At 44.5% G+C, this 25478-nt stretch overlaps 3 long non-coding RNA genes across 8 annotated transcripts in view; 2 read left to right on the forward strand and 1 right to left on the reverse strand.

Annotated features, from left to right (window-relative positions):
- Nucleotides 1–4462: 4462 nt before the first annotated feature.
- On the forward strand, nucleotides 4463–6080 carry LOC127348731 (uncharacterized). Its single transcript, XR_007879910.2, has 3 exons — nucleotides 4463–4782; nucleotides 4891–5051; nucleotides 5336–6080. It is a non-coding gene; the product is annotated as an uncharacterized lncRNA (long non-coding RNA).
- A 1943-nt stretch (nucleotides 6081–8023) lies between these two features.
- Nucleotides 8024–25478, forward strand: part of LOC127294443 (uncharacterized) — a 90641-nt gene continuing 73186 nt past the window's right edge. For 3 of the 6 annotated variants that reach the window (XR_011743012.1, XR_007846640.1, XR_011743011.1), the window contains exons 1-2: nucleotides 8024–8421; nucleotides 8600–10039. This is a non-coding gene — a long non-coding RNA (uncharacterized lncRNA). The remainder of the gene's footprint in view (nucleotides 8422–8599; nucleotides 10040–25478) is intronic. The other 3 variants (XR_007846641.1, XR_007846642.1, XR_007846643.1) reach the window with 3 other exon arrangements.
- The window catches only part of LOC139830554 (uncharacterized), a 90463-nt gene continuing 74064 nt past the window's right edge, over nucleotides 9080–25478 (reverse strand). The window contains exon 2 of the long non-coding RNA XR_011743013.1: nucleotides 9080–9394. This is a non-coding gene — a long non-coding RNA (uncharacterized lncRNA). The remainder of the gene's footprint in view (nucleotides 9395–25478) is intronic.

The following is a 25478-nucleotide window of genomic DNA, read 5'->3' on the forward strand; positions in this document are numbered from 1 at the left end:
TTCATATGTGTAGTGCTTCCTTCATACGCCACCGCTCAATCCTGACATCTTACATTCCAATGGTCACTATGCTTCATTCAGACTATTGTAGTGCTTCATTTAGATGGTGGACATGATTCGTTCCCGCTGCCCCACGATGCCGTGGATTGAAGCGGCATGGGCGGAGTGACATGCAGCATGGATGCAGCGTTAGCCAAGGCCTGGTTGATAGTGAAGTAGTCCTGTTCAAGACATGAACCGAAAAGAATTTACACGGATTTAAAAATCGAAAGTAGAGAATCTATGAGCAGATTGGAACCTAGGTCACTTGCAATGCACAAAACATTAGCTTGCCGCAACAATGCAAGGAAGCAAGGAAAAAGTAGCTTGCTGCAAACATATGGATGCTTCACAAAGATCTAGAACCTAGATAGACACAACATATGATCACAACTTACCTAGGTTGGTCGCAATTACCTTCATTAAGATAGTGATCCACACGGACGGAAGCAACCTAAGTCGCATTGCTTCCGCCAAAGTATAGCCTCATCAGCCAGAGTCGCGTCAAAAATTGATGTCATAATTGCAGATACAAAGGACAGTTTAGATTTGATGTCTGAAAATACAGGAAATATGCACACATCGGACATAGTTCAGTTTGATATTTACCTTCTTCCCAGCCAACGACCAACTGGCTCAACAGGGAAAAAAACCTTGATGGCTTGGTGGACGGGAGGTTCCGCCCCGATGACGTCTTTTTGTCACCGACACCTACTGCCGGCGGCCACCTGTCAGTTCTGCCTTGGCGACGTCTCCCTGCGACAGAGCGTCATGGCTGCGGGCGCACGCGATGTCGTGGTGGAGGTGAATGGCTGGAGGAAGCAGAGCTAGGGGAGGCCGGGATGGGACGGGAGCGCTGCCGCGATGGGCGTCGGAGGAAGGAAGCGATTCAATGCAGGGGAGGAGATGGAAGCCACGCTGCCTTCGCGTAGTTATAGGGCTGAGGAAAACGATTTAATTAATGGAGAGGGGTGGGTTAGGGGCATAGATTGACGTTCGTTCTGAGATGGGATCGACGGCCTTGGTGACGTCCGATGATTCTTTTCCAATCGGACCCCGGAAGTTAGTGTTTACCTTTTCTTAGTATGTACATTGCTTTTATTTTGAGAGAGATTATAAGTGCTATGCTGCATTTATGTGTAAATGAGCAAAGGCAAGTAGCTAATGTGTTGTTGCATCTATTCAGAACTTCCACAAAACAACTTGGTTTCAGGTTATTTTCCCGCAAAACAAGTTGGTTCCAGGTTTTCAAATTAGCATTATTGTTGGAACTCTTCACTATACATAGACATTAAGCATTGATGGGTTCTTCCGCAATGGGGAATTATATACATCACAAACTTAATTGATTTAACCTGTGCATTGATAACAACGTCATCAATCTTTTTCTTTTCAAAAAGCCTTGGATGGTTGTTATCTATGATACATCTCAATTTTATATTGCATATATGGTTGTCTCAAATATAAATACATTAAAATAGGAAGTCTAAAATAGTAGAAAATAGAACTTCTAAAAGTAAAGTATAAAAGAGTAAATCAATAAGAAGATAAAAAATTAAAGATTATGACAAAAAACAAAAGGACAAATTGAGGCTAGGTTTACTTAGGTTGATTACCTTGGGGCATTTAGGTTGATCACCTTGGGGCATTTTTCGTCTAAAAGTTGTTTTTCTCTCCCGGTGCAACGCACGGGCATGTTTCCTAGTTTATATAAAAAAAACCGTAGTTCCTCCCAGCGCTGCCATATTATACCCTATACTATAGTATGGAGGTGGCAATTTGGCTCATGGGAGCAAATGCTCTCATTATATAAAATAATTAAAAAACAATTTTAAAAATGTTAAAAAATTCTGATATAAATTTGTTGGTGTACATCGTGACATTCTATGTTAGTGCACAAATTTTCGTGGAAAAACAACATTTTATATGGCGTGTACAAAAAAGACAAAAAAATATCCTGTACGTAGTCGTGTTATAGCATCAAAACTTGTCTTTTTTACAGGAGCCACAATTGTTTTTAGTTTTTTTGAAAACTTATGTACCAACATAAAATGTTTAGATGTACATGTAAAAATTTAGTTTAGAATTTTTTGACACTTTGAAATGTGGATTCACATAATGGGAGCATATGCTCCTATGAGCCAAAGTGCATTTCCGCTATATTATACACTATATAAAAGTCATACGGATTAGAGCTCACCCAGCGATTGAGAACTGTAGAAGGCGTATTTTCTGTCCAATTAGCTCACGACCCGTCCTCCATTGGTCATGTAAATCGTGAATTATCCTTTTCATCTCTTTTTTCTTTTGCCTCTTTGTTTTCTGTTTCGTCCCGGTTCCTTCCCTGTTATTGCCGGTTGCTTTGATCTGGTCAAAGCGGTGCATGGGCTCCAACACATACGGGAGAGACCTTATCCCTTTCGTCCTCTAAAAGAAAAAAAAAAGAAAAAAAATCTCTCAAACTCCCAAACTGTTCCTCATCTCTCTCGCCTCCGCGTGTTCCCCTCATCCTTCTCTTCCTCATTATCGGCCGGAGAGGAGGAGGAAGAGCGTGGCGGCGGTCGCCTGTGTTGGTTCAGCGGCGGGGTTGAGGCAGCCAAGAGCCATGGTCGCTGGCGGCCTGGAGCTGTAGGAGAGATCGACTAGGTCCCATGCCCTACTGCATTCCTCTCATGCCATACTGCTGCACTCCTACACGCCTCTGTCGCCGGCTGCCTCGACGGCAGGAGGCCCTCACCATCAGTTAGTATACACGGCAGACTCATCTTATCCTTCTCTGATTTTTTCTAAATATTCATGTGCTTTTGATCGATTTAGGGTCTTCTTGATGGAAGCAGGGGCATCGCCCGCGCGCTTCTTCAGGACTTACGGCATCTGCAGATCTGCCCGTGCATCAGCGCCCATCATGTCCTCGGTTCCATAGCAAGCGGCAGTCGCACCATCTGGTTGTTCGTCTGCGGCGAACAAGATGCAGGCAGTGCCGCCCGCGTCCATGGCCAAAAAGGAAGTACGCGGCTGTTGAAGTTCTGCCTTTTCCTCTACTCTCTCTCTCTCCCTTCTTTGACCCCTCTGTTTCTCTTTTTTCAGCAATGACCAACACTAAGACCAGAGGATGCAACCCTTGAAAGAGCGAGCCGAAGGGCGGGGCCAAACCTCCACCATGGACACGTCCATCTCAGCTCTCTTTCTCTCTCAGCTGGCGACAACGACAGCACAAAGATTGGTGCACATGTGGAGCTCGACCTTAGTACCCATCTGCGAGAAGAGCTAACGAAGGTATGACAACGGTGCCGCTGTTTCTCTTTTTTCAGCAATGACCAGCACTAAGACCAGAGGATGCAACCCTTGAAAGAGCGAGCCGAAGGGCGGGGCCAAACCTCCACCATGGACACGTCCATCTCAGCTCTCTTTCTCTCTCAGCTGGCGACAACGACAGCACAAAGATTGGTGCACATGTGGAGCTCGACCTTAGTACCCATCTGCGAGAAGAGCTAACGAAGGTATGACAACGGTGGCGCCAAACACTTGACAAGTGCGGCTCCAGTTTGCCAGCGACGGCACCATCAACATCGAAGGCATTCTCAAGTCACTGTGGCTACTCGGTTACCTATCTGATGTTTCCATATTTCCTACACGACAAAATTAGACTACATACATAAGTCGAAAAAGATATCCAGTATATACACATGTTCTAAAATCTCCTGCCACAAATTTAAATTAATTTCATGGGTTAGCATGAAAGGTATCCATGTGAGATTTGTTTTTGCTGCTACCCAATTTTGCTTCAGAAAAGCCAACTCCCATATTTTGGTCTGCCTGCTTATGTCTTGCATCAAGCTGGACTTTGGACATGGGGTTAGATGGATTAGCAATTAACTTCAAGCTATAGCTAGGGAAAAGTTTCTTGGTTGTACAATCAGATTACATGATATGCAAATAAACAGTATGGTGCACTTACTACGAGACGTTTAGAATATATGGACTTCAGTTATGGTTCTATTATTTATTTATGCAGACCCTACCTTTCATAAATTGCATGGAAAAATTTGTATGGAGGGTGGCCGTGTGGTGTTCTTCACAGACAGAATTACTTAAGTTGTTCATTGAGCTGAAATGGCATTGTTTATGTAACTAAGCTGGCATCACATAGTGATACATGAGAGAATGTACATGGTAAACATGTAAGGGAGATGTGCTCAAGAATTTTTAAATACGCATTCCTTTAAGAGGTTGACAAAATGGTTTATCTTATTTTCCTGTACTTTGCAGAAGCTATACATCCTCCTATAATGCAAGAATTATTCTCTGGCGGTCGTGCTCAGGACATGCTTCAATGGTTTTATGCAATTTAAGGTGTTCTATCCAGTATTGAGAGAGAGGGAGGGAGGGAGGGAGGGAGGGAGGGAGGGAAAGAGAGAGAGCGAGCAATCTAATGGTGTCTTCGGTTCAGTTTTGGGGAACAGTTGAAAACAATGGGAGTTGGAAGGGGAAGAACTGCAGATGAAAATGTGGGGGATGACAACACAGGGAGAGGACAAGGTGTCTCAAGCATTACAACAAGGAGATACGGACATCTAGCAGCCACCGGCAGCATGACGAGGCCGATGACATAAAGTTAGTCACATATTCCTTCATGTTTAGACCGGATCTTTTCAAGGGACTCCAGCATGGTGGGATCTTTACGGAGGACTACAGCATGGCTTCTAAGGAATGTATACCATATAGGCTACTGATTCATATAAGGTATGTGATTCTCTATTCTTCTAAGGAAAATAAACAGTGCATTTGGCATACATTCTGTCTCAGCTTTCAATTTTCTTTCGAATCCAACCGTGTGATTTACTCGATCAGAACAGGTTCCAGACCATCAATTGGTGCATGATATGTGGAATGGATAGTAGTTTGGGATTTGTTTGTTTTTCCTTTTGAAAGCACCAGAAGTCCTAAATCCATCGAAAGATCGTCAAAAATGGTTATCTAATTCATCAACAGTTATCAGAGCCATTGAAGAGGTTAGTAGTTGGTCTGCTAAAAAATGTGTCTCTGTATGTTTCACTATCTGGGTTTAGAATGCTGACACTGAGAAAATAGTAAGGTATTGTCATCATAGATAAGGGACAGTATCTCCACGGAATAAGAAAGAGGTATAGGTATGGCAGTGCACCTACCGTGTCTATGCCACGAGTGGTTCACCCAGCGAAGTGCTATATTCCACCAACATTGCTCGACAATGATGCTATTTTAAAATATTCCTTGGTAGTAGTTCTACATCCTGATCTAGACTCATACATTGCAGATCTGGAGCATGTCGGTGATTTTATTGAATCAAATGTGCATGTCCGAGTTCGAATTGAACTGCTAAATGACAGAGCATTCTTGCTCTATATTGATAAGGACTATCCTTTGGAAGATCGGATCTGTAAGGGGGAGCTTATTCAGTGGACACCTAAATATGGGTCAATGGGGTGTGTGGTTACTCAACTATTTCCGCTTCAGATAGTAGCCTCGCTCTCTATCCTAAGTTCAGTGTTGGTAACTGAATGCATAATCTGTCAGTAGAATCACATGACTCAGTGACCAATGACGGTACAGATGATCTCGGCATAGCAATCACTGAATACAATTGCATTGTCTGGTGTGTAACATATATGCCATACCAGGTATGTTGGCAGTCAAGAAGGTTGTTGTTGAGTTTGACAGATTTGGCGGAAATTTCTACCGATAGCAATTATAAATGCCGAATCATTTGTATCAACACAAGCTAATACAGCTCAAGTTGGTGAGCACTTTGTTTAGTTATTGCAAAGCTAGGCTCTTATCAATTATGTACCAACTAGAAGCTTCCTGACGTATGATGGTGTTGTATCTTCCTTTTGATGGAACTCTGTTTCGTGTCGGTGAGACATATTATAAGTTGCTGAGAAGATGCTGAATCAAAATGTGTTAGCTTTTTTACTGTTTCTATACGATAGTGCTCATTTTGATTTTAATCGTGAAGAACTATCTATGCGCTCTCTATGTTTTGTTTCTATGCTCACCAATTTTTGTCTCTCTTTTTTTAATCTAAGTTTTTCCAGTTGAGCCGCTACGTACACAAATTGAAGGGCAGCCAGCGCTACATATCTCCCAAAATTGCAATTCTCTAAACTCAGCTATTGGTATCTATACAACGACAAATTATACTACCGTTAGATCAGGCTGGGATTAAGACTTAAGCTTCACTTCGAAATTCCTCCATAAATCCATAGTATATACTTATTTCAACAGCTATAAGTAAGTAATATTGCTGAAAAATTACTACAAAAATGATGACCTGAATGCCTACTTACAAGATTACTTCAGTTTGAAGATGTGCTCACTGCAACACGACCGTTCTATTGTAGATCTATGCTATGGCTACGAAAAGCCAGCATTAGAGTTGTCATCAGTCATCACGCTATCTTATTGATAAATATAAGACGCCTCCCAATTCGTTATCATCTAATTGCAAATTTCTTACCTTGCATATGCAGGAATGAGTGACGTTGACCAGGAAGAAACAGTCGCAGCTTTCCTTCACTTGCTGCGCCGGCCATTAGTCTCTCCTCGCTGGATCCGTCCACCGCCACTCTATCTTTCGCGTCAGCGCCGTCGTGCCCTCAGATGACTGTGCTATCCACATAGATTCTCCCCACACGCATCAGAGCCCCTCCGACACCCACTGCTCTCCATATTGTGATGCCTCTCCACTCTCTCCCCCTGTGGCATTCAACTTAGAGATAGAGAACCAGATCGAGCTCAATTGACAAGAGAAGGAACTTTGGAGAACCTGCACATATCACTTCGCAGCCACTAACGACAAAAAAGGAAGTTCCACGTGTAAGCCACCGTCCATAGTCATCTTGCACTTGGCAGCGCAGGCGGACCAAGGACAAATATGTGAGGTGTCCCATCTTCAATAATATATACTACTTCCTCCCTCCGGCGCGTAAAAAATATCTATATAATTTATCTAAATTTAAATTTAGATGTGGGTTTTATACACTAAATCTAATTGCTAAGATTAGTATTATTAAATAAGCAAACATTTTTTCTATTAAATAAGAAAATATTTTATTTTATACTGACACCTGGGTAACCGTATATAAGATGGCCCGCACTATTGGATTGGCTCCACTGAACGAAATCTAATTGCTATGATCAATCTAATACATCGTCAATTGTGCGATAAGCAAATAACTATGTGGAATGCACTCCGGCGAACAAAAAGGTCCACGCATTCACAACTAATGATCGTCCTAGAAAAAAAGTAAAGAAAAAATTGCACACAATTACACGACCCTGCATAGGCACCTTCGTGCCACCGCAACATCCTCCCCGCACTACCATGCCGCATCGCCGCACATCCTCGACATGTTCTCCTCGAACGATGTCGCCGCCTTCCCTCTTTTTATGCGACGCCGGTGCCCGGTAGCAAAGCGCGGGAATACGTCAACGATCTCACGGCGGCTCGATCAAAGCATGTGCTCCTACCGCTCGATGGTGGCATAACCGAGCGCCAATGACCGAATGAATCGACGATCTTCCAACAACCTCGATTTGGTCTCTGGCTCTCCATCGTCGTGTTAGCTGGCCCTCTACACTACTCCCGCAGACGTCTCTCCATTTTTACCAGATCGGTGAGTGAGCGAGTTCTTTTTCATCTCAAAATATTAGTATTACGAGCTAATCATGTCTACAAGTCTTGGTTTCAACTGTACAGGCGCGGCGTGCCGCCGCGCCATTGCTTCCTAGTAAAAGCTAATCAATTTACTCACCTCATATTGATTGGGATACTGTAGATAGCCTATTTATCCTTTTGTTCATCCACTAGTTTCCAGAATTCCAGTTCTTTTTTTCTTAACAAGAGGGTTACCGGTTACCGGTTGTACGATGTCTTTCTTCCTATTCTCTGTGCTTTGATAGCCGTCTTGCTTATTGTTGTGGTCAAAGCGGTAGTCAAAGCGGTGCGAATAATCGAGAAGCTTTTAATTGGGTTGCTTCTCCGCACGCACGCGCACCCCCTCCCTAGCTCTCTGCCTCCTCCCCACGATCTCCTCCCACTGCCCACCTCCTTTCCTTCTTCCCCCAAGCCTTGCCCTCTAGGCTGCTCAGCCAATCCAGGCTCCTCCTCTTTCCCCGGCGAGGCTGGGCGGTGCCCCTCAGCTACCCTCCTCTCCTTGGTTGTGCGGTCGCCGCTCGCTTTCCCGTTCCCATCATCCGATCCGTCCCTCTCTGCTATTAGTTCTCTCTTGATGCGTAGGCGGAACGAGCTCTAGAAGAGGAAAGAGGAGGAGAAAAGTAAGGATGAGAACGGAGGCAGGAGGTGGCACGACTGCGACGAGCTCCGCCTCCTGCTGTTAGGTTCTGTCCAACTTTTTAGGTTTTTGGTTCTCTATTTGTTTTTAAGGTTCTCATCAGATATGTGAAAAGTTTGTTTGTTTCTTGATTGATCTGATTGTGTTTTCCCTGATTCTGCTCACACTGCATCGTGCTCTTTTACTTGCCTTCTGAGTTCTGATGTGTGCTTCTCTTTTTGCAGGTTTGGGCTTCGCGCTGCTGGGCGTCCGTCAAGCCGATCTCCTTCCTCACCCTATTCGATACCGACGGATGCTTGGAGACGCGAAATTTGGTTGGAAGTGGCCTGTTGTAGATACATTGGATGGTACCAGGTTGATTCCTTTTTCTTTCTTTCTTTCTTTCCTACTGTTCTGTCACTGAATCTATGGATGCTTTGTCTTCTTCTAAGTTTTTTCTTTGAGAATATCTGAGTTTGTTTTGTGCTCATACAGAAGCAGATCGTGCTCTTTTACAGTATTTCTGTTACTTCTGTGCGGGTATTTGCTATGAATACAGGTGATTCGTCTGTTAGTTCTTATCAACTTATCCTCCTCCTGATTTGTCTGATCGCTCTGTAACTTTTTGTTTCTGGAATTGGTGCTTTTTTTATCTCCAAATTATGCACATAGGGTGTGAACCACGCTTCAAAATTTTTTTGGCATCATAGGAGCTGACACACATGTACGCATGGGTATTTGCCAGGCCTTTTCCATTAATGAATCTACGTATTAAAGCAATACGGCCAAGCTTCTTTTTGAATAATTTCTCATGTGCATGATTTTCACCACCACAGTGAAAGTATTACACTCAGCAAACAGCAGGTAAAGATAATTGCTCCAACATCAAATTTCTCCCTCTCAACTCACGTGCGTGATTTTCACCACCACAGTGAAAGTATTACACTTAGCAAACAGCAGGTAAACATAATTGCTCCAACGTCAAATTTCTCCCTCTCAACAAGTGATTACAATTAGGAAGCTGAATGTCCCTATGATCCCTTTGAGGATTTTCATAATTTAGGTTACACTTAAATGGAAATAACATCAAGAAAAAATGGTTAGTGTACAGTGCTATTTTTGGTTCGCTCGTATTGCAGGTTATCGATAGATGACTGTATGACCGCTGGATTTAGGTTAATAAGACCAATTAAGTAATTCACTATATTATCTTGAGTAACTACATGATTTTATATATTCATATCGTTTTCTATTAGAAAACTTTTTGAACAGCGCTATTTGAATTTCAAGTTTACTTTGTAGCTTTCTGTACCTCTTTCATCTCCGCATCTAGGTAGAACGGGGGTTTGGTGCTACCTTTTATGAGTCTGCTGCAAGGTACAAGTCTCATACTTATTCTAATGATGTTTTACCTCAATTTTCTTGATCCTCTTATGTGCTATGCTTTCCTATTTATTGTGAGATGCTTAATTGTAGGTGCTGTATTCGCTGGTCTTGGATAACGTACAATTTCTCTGCCGGGGCCTTTGTTCATCTCACCTTTGCGTTCTAGTGATTCTAAACTAGCTATTGTTATTGGCTCTCCTATTGGCCCCTTTTCCATCCTGTTTGTTGATCATGCCGGGGAGTCTTCAGCTCTCATTCTTCTGTGGATACGGATGCTCGGTGGCACACAATTCGTCTTGGTAAGCGGCCAGCTGAGCCTCCTCATGGTTTTCTTTTTGGAGCAATGCTTGTGACGGTAAAGCACACGTCCGTTGGAAACCCCAAGAGGAAGGTATGATGAGTACATCAGCGAGTTTTCCCTCAGTAAGAAACCAAGGTTATCGAACCAGTAGGAGATGAAGGCCACGTGAAGGTTGTTGGTGAAGGAGTGTAGTGCGGCGCAACACCAGGGATTCCGGCGCCAACATGGAACCTGCACAACACAATCAAAATACTTTGCCCCAACTTAACAGTGAGGTTGTCAATCTCACCGGCTTGCTGAAAACAAAGGATTAAATGTATGATGTGGAGAATGATGTTTGCTTGCAGAAAACAAAAGAGAACAATGATTGCAGTAGGTAGTATTTCAGATGTAAAAGAATGGACCGGGGTCCACAGTTCACTAGTGGTGTCTCTCCAATAAGATAAATAACATGTTGGGTGAACAAATTACAGTTGGGCAATTGACAAATAGAGAGGGCATAACAATGCACATACATATCATGATGACTACTATGAGATTTACTTAGGGCATTACGACAAAGAACATAGACCGCCATCCAGCATGCATCTATGCCTAAAAAGTCCACCTTCGGGTTAGCATCTGCACCCCTTCCAGTATTAAGTTGCAAACAATAGACAATTGCATTAAGTACTGTGTGTAATGTAAACAATACAAATATCCTTAGACAAAGCATTGATGTTTTATCCCTAGTGGCAACAGCACATCCACAACCTTAGAACTTTCTGTCACTGTCCCAGATTCAATGGAGGCATGAACCCACTATCTAGCATAAATACCCTCTCTTGGAGTTACAAGTATCAACTTGGCCAGAGCCTCTACTAGCAACGGAGAGCATGCAAGATCATAAACAACATATATGATAGATCAATAATCAACTTGACATAGTATTCCATATTCATCGGATCCCAACAAACACAACATGTAGCATTACAAATAGATGATCTTGATCATGATAGGCAGCTTACAAGATCTAAACATGATGGCATAATAGGAGAAGACAACCATCTAGCTACTGCTATGGACCCGTAGTCCAAGGATGAACTACTCACGCATCAGTCCGGAGGCGGGCATGGTGATGTAGAGCCCTCCGGTGATGATTCATCTCCTCCGGCATGGTGCCGGAGGAGATCTTCTGAACCCCCCGAGATGGGTTTGACGGCGGCGGCGTCTCTGGAACTTTTCTCGTATTTTGTCTCTCGGTACTAGGGTTTTCCGATACGAAGGAATAAATAGGCAAAGGGCAGCGTCGGGGGAGCCAGGGGGTGGGCCCCCCATGCTGGCCTTCTCCGACTCTTCTTCGATCTTCTGGAACACTCCGTGGAAAATAGGGCCGTGGGCTTTTGTTTCGTCCAATTCCGAGAATATTTGTAAACTAACTTTTCGGAAACCAAAAACAGCAGAAAACAGGAACTGTCACTGTGTCATTTTGTTAATAGGTTAGTCCCAGAAAATGCATAAAAACATTATAAAGTATGAATAAAACATGTAGATATTGTCATAAAACTAGCATGGAACATAAGAAATTATAGATACGTTGGAGACGTATCAAGCATCCCCAAGCTTAGCTCCTACTCGCCCTCGAGTAGGTAAACGATAAAAAGAATAATTTCTGAAGTGACATGCTACCAACATAATCTTGATAAATACTATTGTAAAGCATATGAGATGAATGAAGTGACTCAAAGCAATGGTTTATAGTTTGCTAACAAAAAGATAATGACTAAACAATTGAATCATATAGCAAAAACTTTTCATGAATAGTACTTTCAAGACAAGCATAAAAAAGTTTTGCATAAGAGTTAACTCATAAAGCAATAGATTCTTAATAAGAGGTTTTGAAGCAACACAAATGAAGATTTAAGTTTCAGCAATTGCTTTCAACTTTCAACATGTATATCTCATGGATAATTGTCAACACAAAGTAATATGATGAGTGCAATAAGCAAGCATGTAAGAATCAATGCACACAGTTGACACAAGTGTTTGCTTCTAAGATAGAAAGAAGTAGGTAAACTGACTCAACATAAAGTAAAAGAAAGGCCCTTCGCAGAGGGAAGCAGGGATTAAATCATGTGCTAGAGCTTTTCAAGTTTTGAAATCATATAGAGAGCATAAAAGTAAAGTTTTGAGAGGTGTTTGTTGTTGTCAACGAATGGTAGTGGGCACTCTAACCCCCTTGTCAAACAGACTTTCAAAGAGCGGCTCCCATGAAGGATGTTATCTCTACCAGCAAGTGACAAGGGATTAACTTATCAATGCCTACGTATTGTAGATTAGGGTTTAGTTGGAAGTAGAGGGCAAGTAGATCTCGAAGGTTTCAGCCGAAAAGTACTCGACGATTAAGAAACTATGGTTATGTTGAAAATGGATTCGATCCTCTCTTCGTCCCTCGACTCCCCCTTATATAGGAGGCGGAGCCGAGGATACCGTGTTACACAAGATTACAGATTCCGGGAGACTCTCTGAGTTCAACCCGTAAAGTTACAAGTCTCTATATTTCCTAATACATCTCTAACTTTTCTTAATACTAACTGGGCTTCCGAACTTCATATTCTTCGACTTGTGGGCCTTCAATAAACCCCGGGTACCATCTTTGGCAGGCCCATTGGGGATGCCTATGTCAGTAGCCCCCGAGATTTTGCTTGAATCGAAGAATCAGGGAAAATCTCTAACTTTATAATCATCAAATAACTTTTTCAAGCCATCACATATCTTTAAATAAATAATTATATATTGTACAGGGATAATGGTAGTTGGGGCTAGTTCATCTGACGGATCAGGTACTAGTTAACTGCTCTAGTGGCAATCCGCAAAAACCTACTTCAAGATCACGTCCCTGGACATGATCTCGGGATACTGGTTTTAACTCGACATGTGCCGCTTAAGGTCTTACCATCTGTCGAGTCCCAGTCATATTTTATCGGGTACCTAACGCATCCGTTAGGATTTTTCTTTGTATCTGTTGATACGGAAAAAAGTAGCAAACCGACGTCAAAGATGGTGCCACGCCGCTCAGAACGGATCTGGGGTCTTACCTTCGCAAAGTTTTGCGGCCTTCAGAGATTATTCGCGACTTAGGCGCTCTGAGAATATATTGTTGAGTGCTTTTTCGGCTGTTGGAATAGCACATTTTATTGAGTCAACGGATGACTTATCTTGTCTTCCCGATGGGAGTATATCATGAGTTATTTGTATAACTCAAAATATACTCATTATACTTTTTATAATTTCATCGGGCACGCGAACAGCGTTCCCGATGGGAGTAGCCCCCGAGGCTACAGCCAGGGACTTGTACTTGGTTGTAGGCTCAACACTTTAACGCCTGATGTCGCTATATTGTCATATTTTCTTGAGTTTTTATTTCTATCGGGTGTGCGACCAGCACTCCCGATGGGAGTAGCCCCCGAGGCTATGAACAAATGCTTGCATTTGATCATAAGCTCTCGCCATTTCTATTTTGTCATACCCGAAATTTCCTTTTTCAAAAGTAGCCCCCGATCATTTGATCAAAAACTTGTATTTGATCAAAGGCTCTCGAAATTATCATCACTTGTGTTCTTTGACCGGTCTTCGTATCATCGCTGTCAAAGATTTCTTCTGCCAAAGTGACATCAATGCTGACGTTAGCCACGACCTCGTCATCCAAAAAAACACGAGCTCTTATCCTGTCACTGACTGGTGGACCAAAAATTCTCTGCAGTTTGACACGTTGCGCAAGTGGGGGCACACGTCCTCCACTTTTTCTGGCACGCGCACTGTAGCGCCTGTCCAGTTCCATCCTCGCGAAAATACAATTTTACCCTCTAGGCCACGTGTAATTCATCAAGTTCATTACTGCTCCATCCAACGGTGCGTCGACCCGCACGCTTCCAATAAAAGGTCGTCTTCCTCCTCTGTTCGCTGCTTCGCCGTGCCGCTCCTCTGTTCTTTCTCCAAAAAATCCCACATTGCGCCCAATATCTCCTGAGCTCAACCACACTCCCAATCACGCCTACGCCATTGTTGATGCCACCACGCGCTAGACTCACCAGGCACAACACTCCTGAATCCAAGATGGTGGCGCAAGATCTGGGAATGGCGAAGTGGGAAAGATCCAAGATTTCCAATCAGGACATCAACCTGATGAAGAAACTGGGGTTGATGAAGAAGAAGGAGGCGCTGCTCTTCCCCAGCGAAGAGAGCTACCCGATGCCTCCTATAGAATATCGGGTTAGCTTCGTTGACCACCTTATCCGCGGCCTTTCTACTCCTATCCATGATTTCCTCCGCGGTTTTCTTTTTGTGTATGGGGTGCAGCTTCATCAGCTGACTCCCGAATCCATCCTCCATGTCTCTATTTTCATCACTCTTTGTGAATACTTCCTCGGAGTCCACCCTAATTGGGCTCTGTGGAAGCGCATCTTCTGCCTCCGCCGCAACGGCTCCCACAACATCGCCTACAACATAGGCGGTGTTGTCATTTGCGTTCACCCTGATGTCGAATATTTTGACGTCAAATTCCCCGACTCCGTCCAAGGGTGGCGCAAAAAATGGTTGTACGTCCACGAAGAAAGTCCTGATTCGGTGGAGTATAACATCGCCCCCTTCGATGGAGGTGCCGAAATTCTTCGGCGCCGCTCCTGGGATGCAGAGGCCACCGAAGAAGAGATAAAGGCGACAGAGGCGCTGATGTCCCATATCCACGAGCTCCAAAATACACGCGGCAAGGAACTATAGGATATCCAAATTACAGCATACTTCCTTAGGATTAGGGTCCAGCCTGTGCAGGCTCGCAAGAACCTCCTCTGGAAGTATAGTGGCGAGGAAGATGTCGACCGGCTCTCCAAGGATCTTTCAGTGAAGGATTTGGAGAAGCTTGTCCGAAGAATCTCCTCACTGAGCAAGAAAGATGTCATTCCATCCACCTGTCGCGTGGAGCCGTATAGCGGCGCCAACGCCCTCCCCAAGGTAAATTACCATTGTCCTTATTGCTATCTTGTCGACTGCTATTTTAAACATTTGTCGCCTTCTTTTTGTTGCTGATTCCCAGTATAACTTATTGTCGATTTATGTTGTCTTCTTTGTAGAAACATCAAGTTTTATCTTCCCTTCCCCCTCTTCCTGAAGGCGGTGAAATTGAGGAAAGAACCGTCATTGCCGACGAAGCCCAGGATACATCTCGCCCTGAGAGCGAAGTTGCGGGTTCTCACAAATCCGCGGCTTCCTCTGAAAGAGAGATTGATTCTGAGGCTTCAGAATCTACACATTCCCTCCCCTCTGCTGTTTCTCCGACGAACAAGCGGAAGAGAGATGATGCCGTAGATTCCGGAACCTCCAAAACTAATAAGTCCCCTCTCGAGGAAACTTTACCTGAAGAGGAGGACAAACCCTTCAACCCTTACGATGATGCCCTTGTTAGCTCGTAAGTTTCTATCTACTTCTTCCTTTGCATCCAATAATTTTGCCTGTCTTTGTTTCTTACGTTTTCCCTGATGTATAGTGGTGACGAAGAGGAAAATCCTCCTGTTGACGTGACTGCTCGAACGAGCACGTCACGTACTCTAGTTATCTCCGAGACTCGTCCTGAAGCAGACGAAACCTAGCCTCCTCAACAAGATATAGGACACCCTAGTCCTGTTTTGAGCCCCCGTGCTCCGTCACCCAAAAGAGTAAGGACTGATCAAGGAAAAGAGCTAAGTCTCTTGATCGACAGCTCGGCGACTCCTCTTATGAATGATGTAAGTACCTTTCTTGTTTTCTTTTTGCTGTCAAATGTTTCCAACTCTTTTGTTATCGAAATTCTGCAACCTTTTCTCATTCCGTGTTACTTTTCAGCCTTCGATGAAGGAATTTGTTCGTCTCGGTACTCAATTTATCGGGTACCGTGACCTTGCCAATGAGCTGAAAGGTATTCTTTACTTGCTGCATTTCGTCGAATAGATTTGCCTCTTCTATTTTGCTGTAACTGGTGTCATCCTTTACTTTGCTAGAATCCCTTTCTGAGGCAAACAAACGTGCTGATGACCTTGCCCACAAGCTTGAACAAAGTGAAAAAGCTCGCGAGAAGTCTGAATCAGATGTTGCCGCTGTCGAGGGTCTTCGAAAGAGACTCCATGACGCGGAAAATGCCTTGAGTGAAAACATAGCTTAGCAGTCTGCTCACGAAAAAGAAATCATCACTCGTTTAGAGTCACAGAGCCGACGTTTTGTTAGTAAGTGCTCTGTCCATTTTAATTTCTTTGGATAACCGTGCTTTTCTTCGTGCATTTTTTGACAAGCTGAATATTGCCTCATCAGGGAAGACGCAGCAAGATTATGATCTCGAGAATCCTGAAGGTGATCGCCTTCTCGACGCGCTCTCCCTTCCTTTAAATCCACGGAGACAAAGCACGCCAGGGCCTTGCTGACGCTAGATCAGGGCTGTCACGGCTTTTTCCCTACTTCTTCACGGAGAAGAAAGAACCCGAGACTTTCACTGCATTGGCCTAGCACTTCATCCCTGAAGAAGATCTTGGGCTAGGTCTTTGGCAGGAGGGCTTAAAGATTGGCGTTGAAGGCACCATTGCTTTGGTTGCCGAAAGCCAACAAGTTGTCGATTGGACGAAGGTTGGTGACGTCGGGAAGATGGAGACGAAGAAGTGGCAATATATGATTAAAGCTGCCAAGCCAAACTCGAAGAAGATCCTCTCCTTCCCTGGATGCAAACCAACTCCTTCCCCTAGCTCGACAAAGCCAGAGGTCAAGTAGACCGTCCTGTCCCTTGTATTTTGTTTTGTTCTTTTTTCTTTTTTCAATGTCGCAGCAATAGCTTTGCCGACAACTGCCCCGTTGGTTCACTAGGAACCCTCTTTTGTAATGCCCATGTAAATATCTGATCCAATCAATGAAAAGTTATCTTGCCGAATTATTGATATCGAAATATTTCTCTCCAGTTGATTTTTGACAACGATACCGTGGTGCCTCGTTCTTCGGATGCATTACCCGCTGCGTCCTTCTCGAAAATGTCCTCCGCTGTCGAGTTTATTGAAGGTTCTTCAAGTGCTGCACAGAATGAAGATTTGGACGATCTTCGACAACAACTGCAGTCGATGAAAAAACAAGCTCTCGTGATAATGGATCAGTCTCGAAGAACATCTGAAAGGGAAAAACTTGCTGTTCAACAGGCTCAAGAAGCCTTAGCGTTGAAGGAAACCGTGGTTGCTGAAGCTGCTGAAGCTACTTCCCGGGAAAATTATATGCTTCAACTGATGAACGACTCCAGCTTGGATATGACGGGTACACTTCTTTGAACTTGGTCATATTTTGATTATGTTTTACCGTCTGTTCTTCTTCTCTAATGCTTCCGCTGAAAATAGGTTCTTTTTTGGATACTACTGCCGAAGATCAGCGTGTTGAAGCTCGGTCCAATATGCTTCTCAAGCTTGCCCTGGAGCATGGTTCTAATTTCTAGGTTACACCTGAACGTACCCGCCAAATCGTCAGATTTCAAGATCGTGCGGGTCAAGTCCGTGATTTTCTCGACTTCTGCACGAGGACATTGTCTTTAGTTTATAACACCATGTTTCCGCGCAACAAAACGCCAGATACTCTTCCTGCTCTGATGGATAAGTTTCGGGATGCCCCTCGAATCCATGAATTTGCGCGGGCCCAACTATCTGCTGGAGCAAGGTTTGCCATGATTATGCTACAAGTCTGCTACCCGAAATTAGACATGACTCGAATTGTCTCCAAGTGCCAGGCCAAGCAGACGAGGAGGAGAAGGAACATCGACAAAATCAACGATGTTGTGACCCCTGTAGCAGAAGAGATGATGGATGAACTGCTTCGGCTAGATGCCGAATTCTTCGTGAGAGGTAGCTATGCTGAACATAGAACTGGCGCTGCAAGCAATGAAGGGGTGAACATAGATGATATACTAGGTAGCAACTGATAGTTTACTTATCCTTGTTGATTTTTTCTTGATGGTGAGGTTATGTATATTGTAAACACAATCTATATTGCAAAGCATTTTAATACGTTCCTTCTTTTATGTCAAGCCCCCGAGCCTTTTGTTGGCCAGTGCTCGAACTATTTTTACGCCATGGTGAATTACTATTTTGCGGGAGTTTATATATATGTTGTTGCCGCGGGTTATGAGCCCCCGAGCCTGTCGACGAAAAAGATATATATCACTAATATCTTTATTATATTGCAGCACCGTGAGCCCGCCTCATTAAAAACCTTTCAGTCCCACTCGGTGCCCTGAAAGGAAAAGAGTGCGTCTGAAAACTCGCGGGTGTTTTAGTACATTGTATGTTTACAAAGGAGACTATATTTCGACTTCAAGCGTAGAATCTCCGAAGTTGCGCCACGTTCCAAGGATTTGGCTCGGCGACTCCTGTCTTCTTGTCTTTTATTCTGTATGCTCCTCCCTCAATTACTTCCGTGACGATGTATGGGCCAATCCATAGCGACTCGAATTTTTCATGGCTATTTTACGTAAGCCGAAGAACTAAGTCGCCTACTTGGAAGGATCTTGGTCGCAAACGTCGACTGTGGTAGTTTTTCAGATCTTGCTGGTACTTGGTGACTCGTGATAGTACTTCGTCTCGAGCTTCGTCGAGTGCATCGACATCATCCTCCAATGCTTTTCTGGAAGTTTCCTCGTCGTATTCCGTCACTCTTGGGGAGTTGTGTTCTATTTCTATCGGCAGCACTGCTTCTGCTCCATGAACTAGAAAAAACGGAGTTTCTTGTGTCGCTGTATTTGGTGTTGTTCCAATACTCCATAACACGCTGGGCAACTCCTCTATCCACGTATGTCGAGCTTTCTCCAATGTTGTTAGCAGACGTTTTTTGATGCCATTGCAGATGATACCGTTCGCCTTCTCGACTTGGCCATTGGTCTGCGGGTGTGCAACTGATGCAAAGTGTAGTTTGATGCCTACCTCTGCGCAGTAAGCTTTGAACTCCTTAGATGTGAAATTGCTGCCGTTGTATGTGACTATACTGTGAGGGACTCCAAATCGCAAAATGATACTCTTCACGAACTTGATTGCGGATGCCTCATCTGGTGAATTTATCGGCTTTGCTTCTATCCACTTCGTGAACTTGTCGACAGCTACAAGCATATACTCGTATCCTCCTGGCCAAGCCTTGTGCAATTTTCCCACCATATCAAGACCCCACTGAGCAAAGGGCCATGACAACGGTATTGGCATCAACTCTGCTGCCGGAGAATGAGGTTTTGCGGCAAATCTCTGGCACGCGTCACAGGTACGTACTATATCCTTTGCATCTTCAATTGCTGTTAACCAATAGAACCCTTCTCTGAAAACCTTGGCTGCTATAGCTCGACTGCTTGCGTGATGTCCGCACACCCCTTCGTGTACATCCTTCAAAATTAGCCGTCCTTCTTCAGGTGTAACACATTTTTGGAGTACTCCTGAAATACTTCATTTGTATAGTTCTTCTTTGACCACAGTAAAGGCTCTAGAACGCCTGATAACTCGCCTTGCTTCGACTGGATCGTCGGGTAATTCTTTCCTCAAGATATATGCTATGTATGCCTGCATCCAAGGAACTTGTACCACCATTACCACGTGTGGTTCTTCCTCTTCCCCCGGTGGTGCTATGGGAGCCCCCGAGGCTTTCTCGTCCTTCTCCTTCTTCTGCTGTTTCTTCAGCTTGGTTGATCTTTCAGCTATTTCTTCCCAAAACACACCAGGTGGTATTGCAAGACATTGCGACCCGATGTTTGCGAGAACATCGGCTTCCTCATTGCTGAGCCTGCTTATATGATTAACTTCGCATCCATCGAACAGCCTCTCGAGCTCATTATATACTTCCTTGTATGCTATCATGCTATCATTGACTGCATCACACTGATTCATCACCTGTTGAGCCACCAGCTGTGAGTTGCCAAAGATTTTAATCGAGTTGCACCGCAAGCTTTCGCCATCTTCATCACATGTATAAGTGCTTCATATTCTGCTTCGTTGTTAGATGCGTTTGGAAACGCCATCCGTAGTACGTACTTCAACTTGTCGCCTTGGGGTGATATTAATATCACGCCTGCTCCAGCTCCCTCTAGTCTCTTGGACCCGTCGAAATTCATGGTCCATGTTCTCGACAAATCCGGAGGTCCCGTATTTTGCAGCTCCATCCACTCTGCGATGAAGTCTGGTAAGATTTGTGACTTTATTGCTTTTCTTTTTTCGTATGTGATGTCCCGAGGGGAAAGTTCTATTCCCCAAAGGGAGACACGACCGGTAGCTTCTGGATTGTTTAATATGTTGGATAAAGGCGCCTCATTAACCACTATTATCGGGTGTGCCGAAAAATAGTGCCGCAGTTTCCTTGCTGTTGTAAATACTCCATATGCTAGCTTTTAGTACTACGGGTACCGCTGTTTGGAAGGTGATAAAACTTCGCTGACGAAGTATACTGGCTGCTGCACTCCATGGAGTTTTCCTTCTTCTTCTCTTTCAACCACAAGGACTGTGCTAACCACCTGAGGCGTGGCTGCGATGTATAACAGGAGAGGCTCCTTCTCTTTAGGCGCCACCAAGATTGGTGGTGTCGAAATTGTGCGCTTGAGATCCTCGAAAGCTCTGTCTGCTTCTTCGTTCCACTGAAACTTCTCTCCTTGCTTGCTCAGAGCGTAGAACGGTAACGCCTTTTCTCCTAGCCTGGCGACGAATCTGCTCAAAGCTGCGACTCGCCCAGTCAACTGTTGTATTTCTTTTAACTTTGTTGGCTTCCTCATTGTTACAATGGCTTGGATTTTCTTTGGATTGGCCTCGATCCCTCTTGCTGAAACCAAGAAACCGAGAAGTTCTCCCGCAGGAACACCAAAGGAGCACTTTGTCGGTTTCAACTTAAGGCAGAACTTGTCAAGGTTGTCGAAAGTTTCCTTCAGATCCTCGATCAAGGTTGACCCCTTCTTTGTTGTTATGACGACATCGTCGATATACACTTGTACGTTTTTGCCAATCTGTGTTGCGAGACAGTTCTGTGTCATCCGCTGATATGTTGCTCCCGCGTTTTTCAAACCAAAAGGCATTGTTCTATAGCAGAACACGCCATAAGGTGTTATAAAAGCTATTTTGTCCTCGTCATCTTCTTTTAATCTGATCTGGTTATAACCAGAATATGCATCCAGGAAGGAAAGACGTTCACATCCTGATGTGGAGTCGATAATTTGATCGATCCTCGGGAGGGAAAAGTGATCCTTTGGACAATGTTTACTGAGACACGTGAAGTCGACGCACATGCGAAGGACTTTCGTGTTTTTCTTCGGAAACAGTACTGGGTTGGCTACCCATGTGGCCTCCGTGTGCAGTTCTTTGATGAAGCCAGTTTCTCTGAGTCGATTGATTTCTGACACCATAGCCTTGCGGTTTGGTTCCGAAAAACGCCGCAAGGGTTGTTTGATTGGTTTCGCCACTGGATCCAAATTGAGGTGGTGCTCGGCAAGTTCCCTGGGTACTCCTGGCATGTCAGTTGGACACCATGCGAAGATTTCCCAGCGCTCACGGAGGAACTCGACGAGCGCGCTTTCCTATGCGAGATCCATGTTTGTTGCAATGGATGTCGTTTTCTTTGGATCTGTCGGATGAATCTCGACCTCCTTAGAATCCTTAGTAGTGTCGAAGGTTGGTTCCCTGAGTGGCCTCCCTGCATCTGGCAACACATCATAGTCAGTTGTTAGCCTTGACGCCATGTATTCTGCCTGCATCCCGAAAGTCTCTGACAGTCGATGAAAGTCCTTGTCGCATTTATCAGCTAGCGCAAAACTGCCTTTTACTGTAATTGGTCCCTTGGGTCCAGGGAGCCTCCATAGCAAGTATGTATAGTGTGGTACCGCCATAAACTTGGCATACACTGGTCGCCCCAACAAAGCGTGATACTGTGACGGAAAATCCACAACTTCGAACTCCAGTCTTTCTATCCTGTAGTTTTCTCGGGTTCCAAACTGAACGTCGAGATTGATTTTCCCCAGCGGATAAATTGGCTTGTCTGGTGTGATACCATGGAAATGTGTATCAGTTGGTTTTAAGTTCGCCGGGGATATGTTCATCTTCCTTAGTGTATTTGCATACATAAGGTTTAAACTGCTGCCTCCATCTATGAATACTCGAGAAACGTCGAATCCTGCGATCACCCCTGGTAAAATAAGTGTTGATTGCCCTGGTCGAGGAACTTGCTGCGGGTGGTCCGCTATTGTGAAGCCAATGTCATGTCCTGACCAATTCAGGTACTCAATTGTTGGCGAAGGCATCTTCTCTGCCATGAATACTTGACGCGAGATTACTTTCTGGGCCCTGTTAGATGGCCTAGCTTTCTGAATCATCGAGACCGTGCCGTTGGCGTTGGTGTCGATATATGGAGGTGGGTATGGTGCTGCCGCTATTCTGAACTGGTGCCAATTTTCGTCCGTAATTGCGGGAGGAGGCGGAAGGTGGATCTCGCTCCTTGGCCCCTGGGGGTTTCTATTCGTTGTTTGAGCATTAGCTTGCCCTGCAAATCTCAACATTGCTTGAAAATTTCGACAGTCCTTCTGCAGATGTCCTGACTGCCTCTTCCCGTTATTATCAAGATAAAAATGCATCATATCTTCGGGAGATATATATGGTCTCTGGAACCTTGGTCCATTATTTTGTCTACTAGTACGAGAATCGTCTCTATTGTCACTTCGCTGCTCGCTACTCCTTTGATAATCATCTCGATTGTTGCCTCCAGTGTTTCCTCGAAATCCAGCCGATATCTGGCCAGGAGCATCATAATTTGAGAATTGTCGCGAAAATCGTCGTCTGTTTTGAAAGTTTCGACCGCGGTCCTCCTCGGGCGACCTATGTCGTTTGTTGTGAACGGCATCTTCTCCATCTGCCCACCTATTCGCTATTTCCATTAATGCTGATATTGTCCTTGGGTTGGTTCTCCCCAAATCCTCGACAAAATCTCTCCATCGAATTCCTGCCACGAACGCATCTATTGCTCTCTCGTCAGATATGTTCTCCGCCGAGTTTTTGATAATATTCCACCTCTGGATGTATTTTCTCATTGATTCATCATACTTCTGCCTGCAAGCCCTCAACTCTTCTAGTGATGCATGTTTTTTGCATGTGGATCGAAAATTCTTCACAAAAACGTCCTCAAAACTATCCCAACTGTCAATAGATCCCGGAGGCAACTTCTTTATCCATGATCGTGCGGCTCCACTCAAGTGTACTTGGATGCTCTGCGTAGCTGTTGCTCTGGTTCCACCTATCAGCTTCACCGTCTCGAGATAATCGACTAACCAATCCTCAGGATCTTGTAGACCATCAATTTTTTTGAAATTGTCAGGTAGCTTAAACCCTAACGGGACTCGAGTTTTTCGAACTCGACTCGTAAAGCACGGGAGTCCACACATATCTTCTTCATCAACTTCTGGTGAATGCCGACGTTCTCTTATGTCCTGTCGCGCTCTATCCACCCTTGCCTGAGTCGCTGCATCTCTTGCCCCACTCGCTCTCGGGGGATCCTGCACTGCTATATTAGGTCGCAGACTATTTTGCCTTGCAGCTCCTTCGGGAGGTGTAGTTGCTAATGTTGTTCCCATGGCTCCAACTCCTGCCATGGCCATGTTATACAACGCTTCTCTTGGATCCCCAGGAGGTGGCCTGGACGCTAGGATGAAAGCTTGCGTTGCCATGTATCCAACTTCTGGTGTTTTGGGAATAATATTCCCCCTCATGTCGATTGACATAAAAGACATGTCTAGGTTTTGAACTAAATTCTCTCTGTCTACCTCAGGTATGTTTTGCAGCCGAGATCTTGCTCTGTTTCAAGCTTCTCTGTGACTATCTCCCGAAGTTCCTGAATGTCGGCTTAAATCCGCCCTTCGCCTGCTTGACGCGGAAGCCGCCTCCCTTCTTCTATTCATGGCAGTTGTCTGTTTTTCTAATTCTCTGCCAACACGAGCGAGTCTGTATTGGTAGGCTTGCAATTTCTTCTGTCGTAGCAGCTGTGGTCATTGGTTCTGTACCATCCATGGCTCTTGCGGCTCTGTCCCATGCTTCTTGTGGGAGTTGAACCCTTAGACGCGGTGTAGGCCCAACATATTTAGTGCCTAAAGCTCGCCTGAGATCAGCGGGATCGACATATGGGTTTCCCGCATCGTCGAAAGCCTCTGATGTCTCCGGCTCTGCTCGACTTGTTTCTCCAATTGCATAGATTTGATGGTATTTTGAACTTTGATATTTGTCAGGATTGGTGACACCATCATATAGATCGGTGAAGACCTCCCCAACAGCAATAGACCTGTCGATGAAGTTGAAACTGTCGATGATGTCTGAGTCGTTGCTTATATCTTAGTCCGCAGATGACTCGAAGGACATGTCGCCGAAGATCTTGGCGAGCTTTTCGCTTGCCATAGTGTTGATGAAGTGTGGCGGCGAAATCTCCTCGTCACCTAACTCGATTGATGCCATTGAGTCCGAAAAGTCGAGATCGACGCTGATAATCCCGACGAGATCGGAACTTCAAGACGATACGATCCTTCCTTCTCGACAGGGAAGTGGAACTTTCCGAACATCATCTCCATGGGCTCCTCCAGATACGCATATGCATCGAAATGGGAGGGTGGGTGAGGAACAAAATCGACTAGATCAGTTTCGATCCGTTTACCTCTATCCATCGCGTTGCTTGGTATCGATGAAGTCGACGATCTTGAACGTGCCATCGAGATCAGCTCCTTGTCGCCTCTAATTCCCACAGACGGCGCCAATTGACAAGGGATTAACTTATCAATGCCTATGTATTGTAGACTAGGGTTTAGTTGGAAGTAGAGGGCAAGTAGATCTCGAAGGTTTCAGCCGAAAAGTACTCGACGATTAAGAAACTATGGTTATGTTCACAATGGATTCGATCCTCTCTTCGTCCCTCGACTCCCCCTTATATAGGAGGCGGAGCCGAGGATACCGTGTTACACAAGATTACAGATTCCGGGAGACTCTCTGAGTTCAACCCGTAAAGTTACAAGTCTCTATATTTCCTAATACATCTCTAACTTTCCTTAATACTAACTGGGCTTCCGAACTTCATATTCTTCGACTTGTGGGCCTTCAATAAACCCCGGGTACCATCTTTGGCAGGCCCATTGGGGATGCCTATGTCAGCAAAGTAGATCATCCCTCTTCTCTTTTGTTTACACATGTACTTTAGTTTTATTTATGGATGACACTCCTCCCAACCTTTTTCTTTCACAAGCCATGGCTAACCGAATCCTCGGGTGCCTTCCAACATTTCACATACCATGGAGGAGTGTCTATTGCAAAATTAAGTTGCTTACTGATGAATCAGGGCAAAACATGTGAAGAGAATTATTAATAAAAGTTAATTAATTGGGGCTGGGAACCCCGTTGCCAGCTCTTTTTGCAAAATTATTGGAT

Source organism: Lolium perenne, chromosome 4 (assembly GCF_019359855.2).
Source record: "Lolium perenne isolate Kyuss_39 chromosome 4, Kyuss_2.0, whole genome shotgun sequence".
Classification (NCBI taxonomy): domain Eukaryota; kingdom Viridiplantae; phylum Streptophyta; class Magnoliopsida; order Poales; family Poaceae; genus Lolium; species Lolium perenne.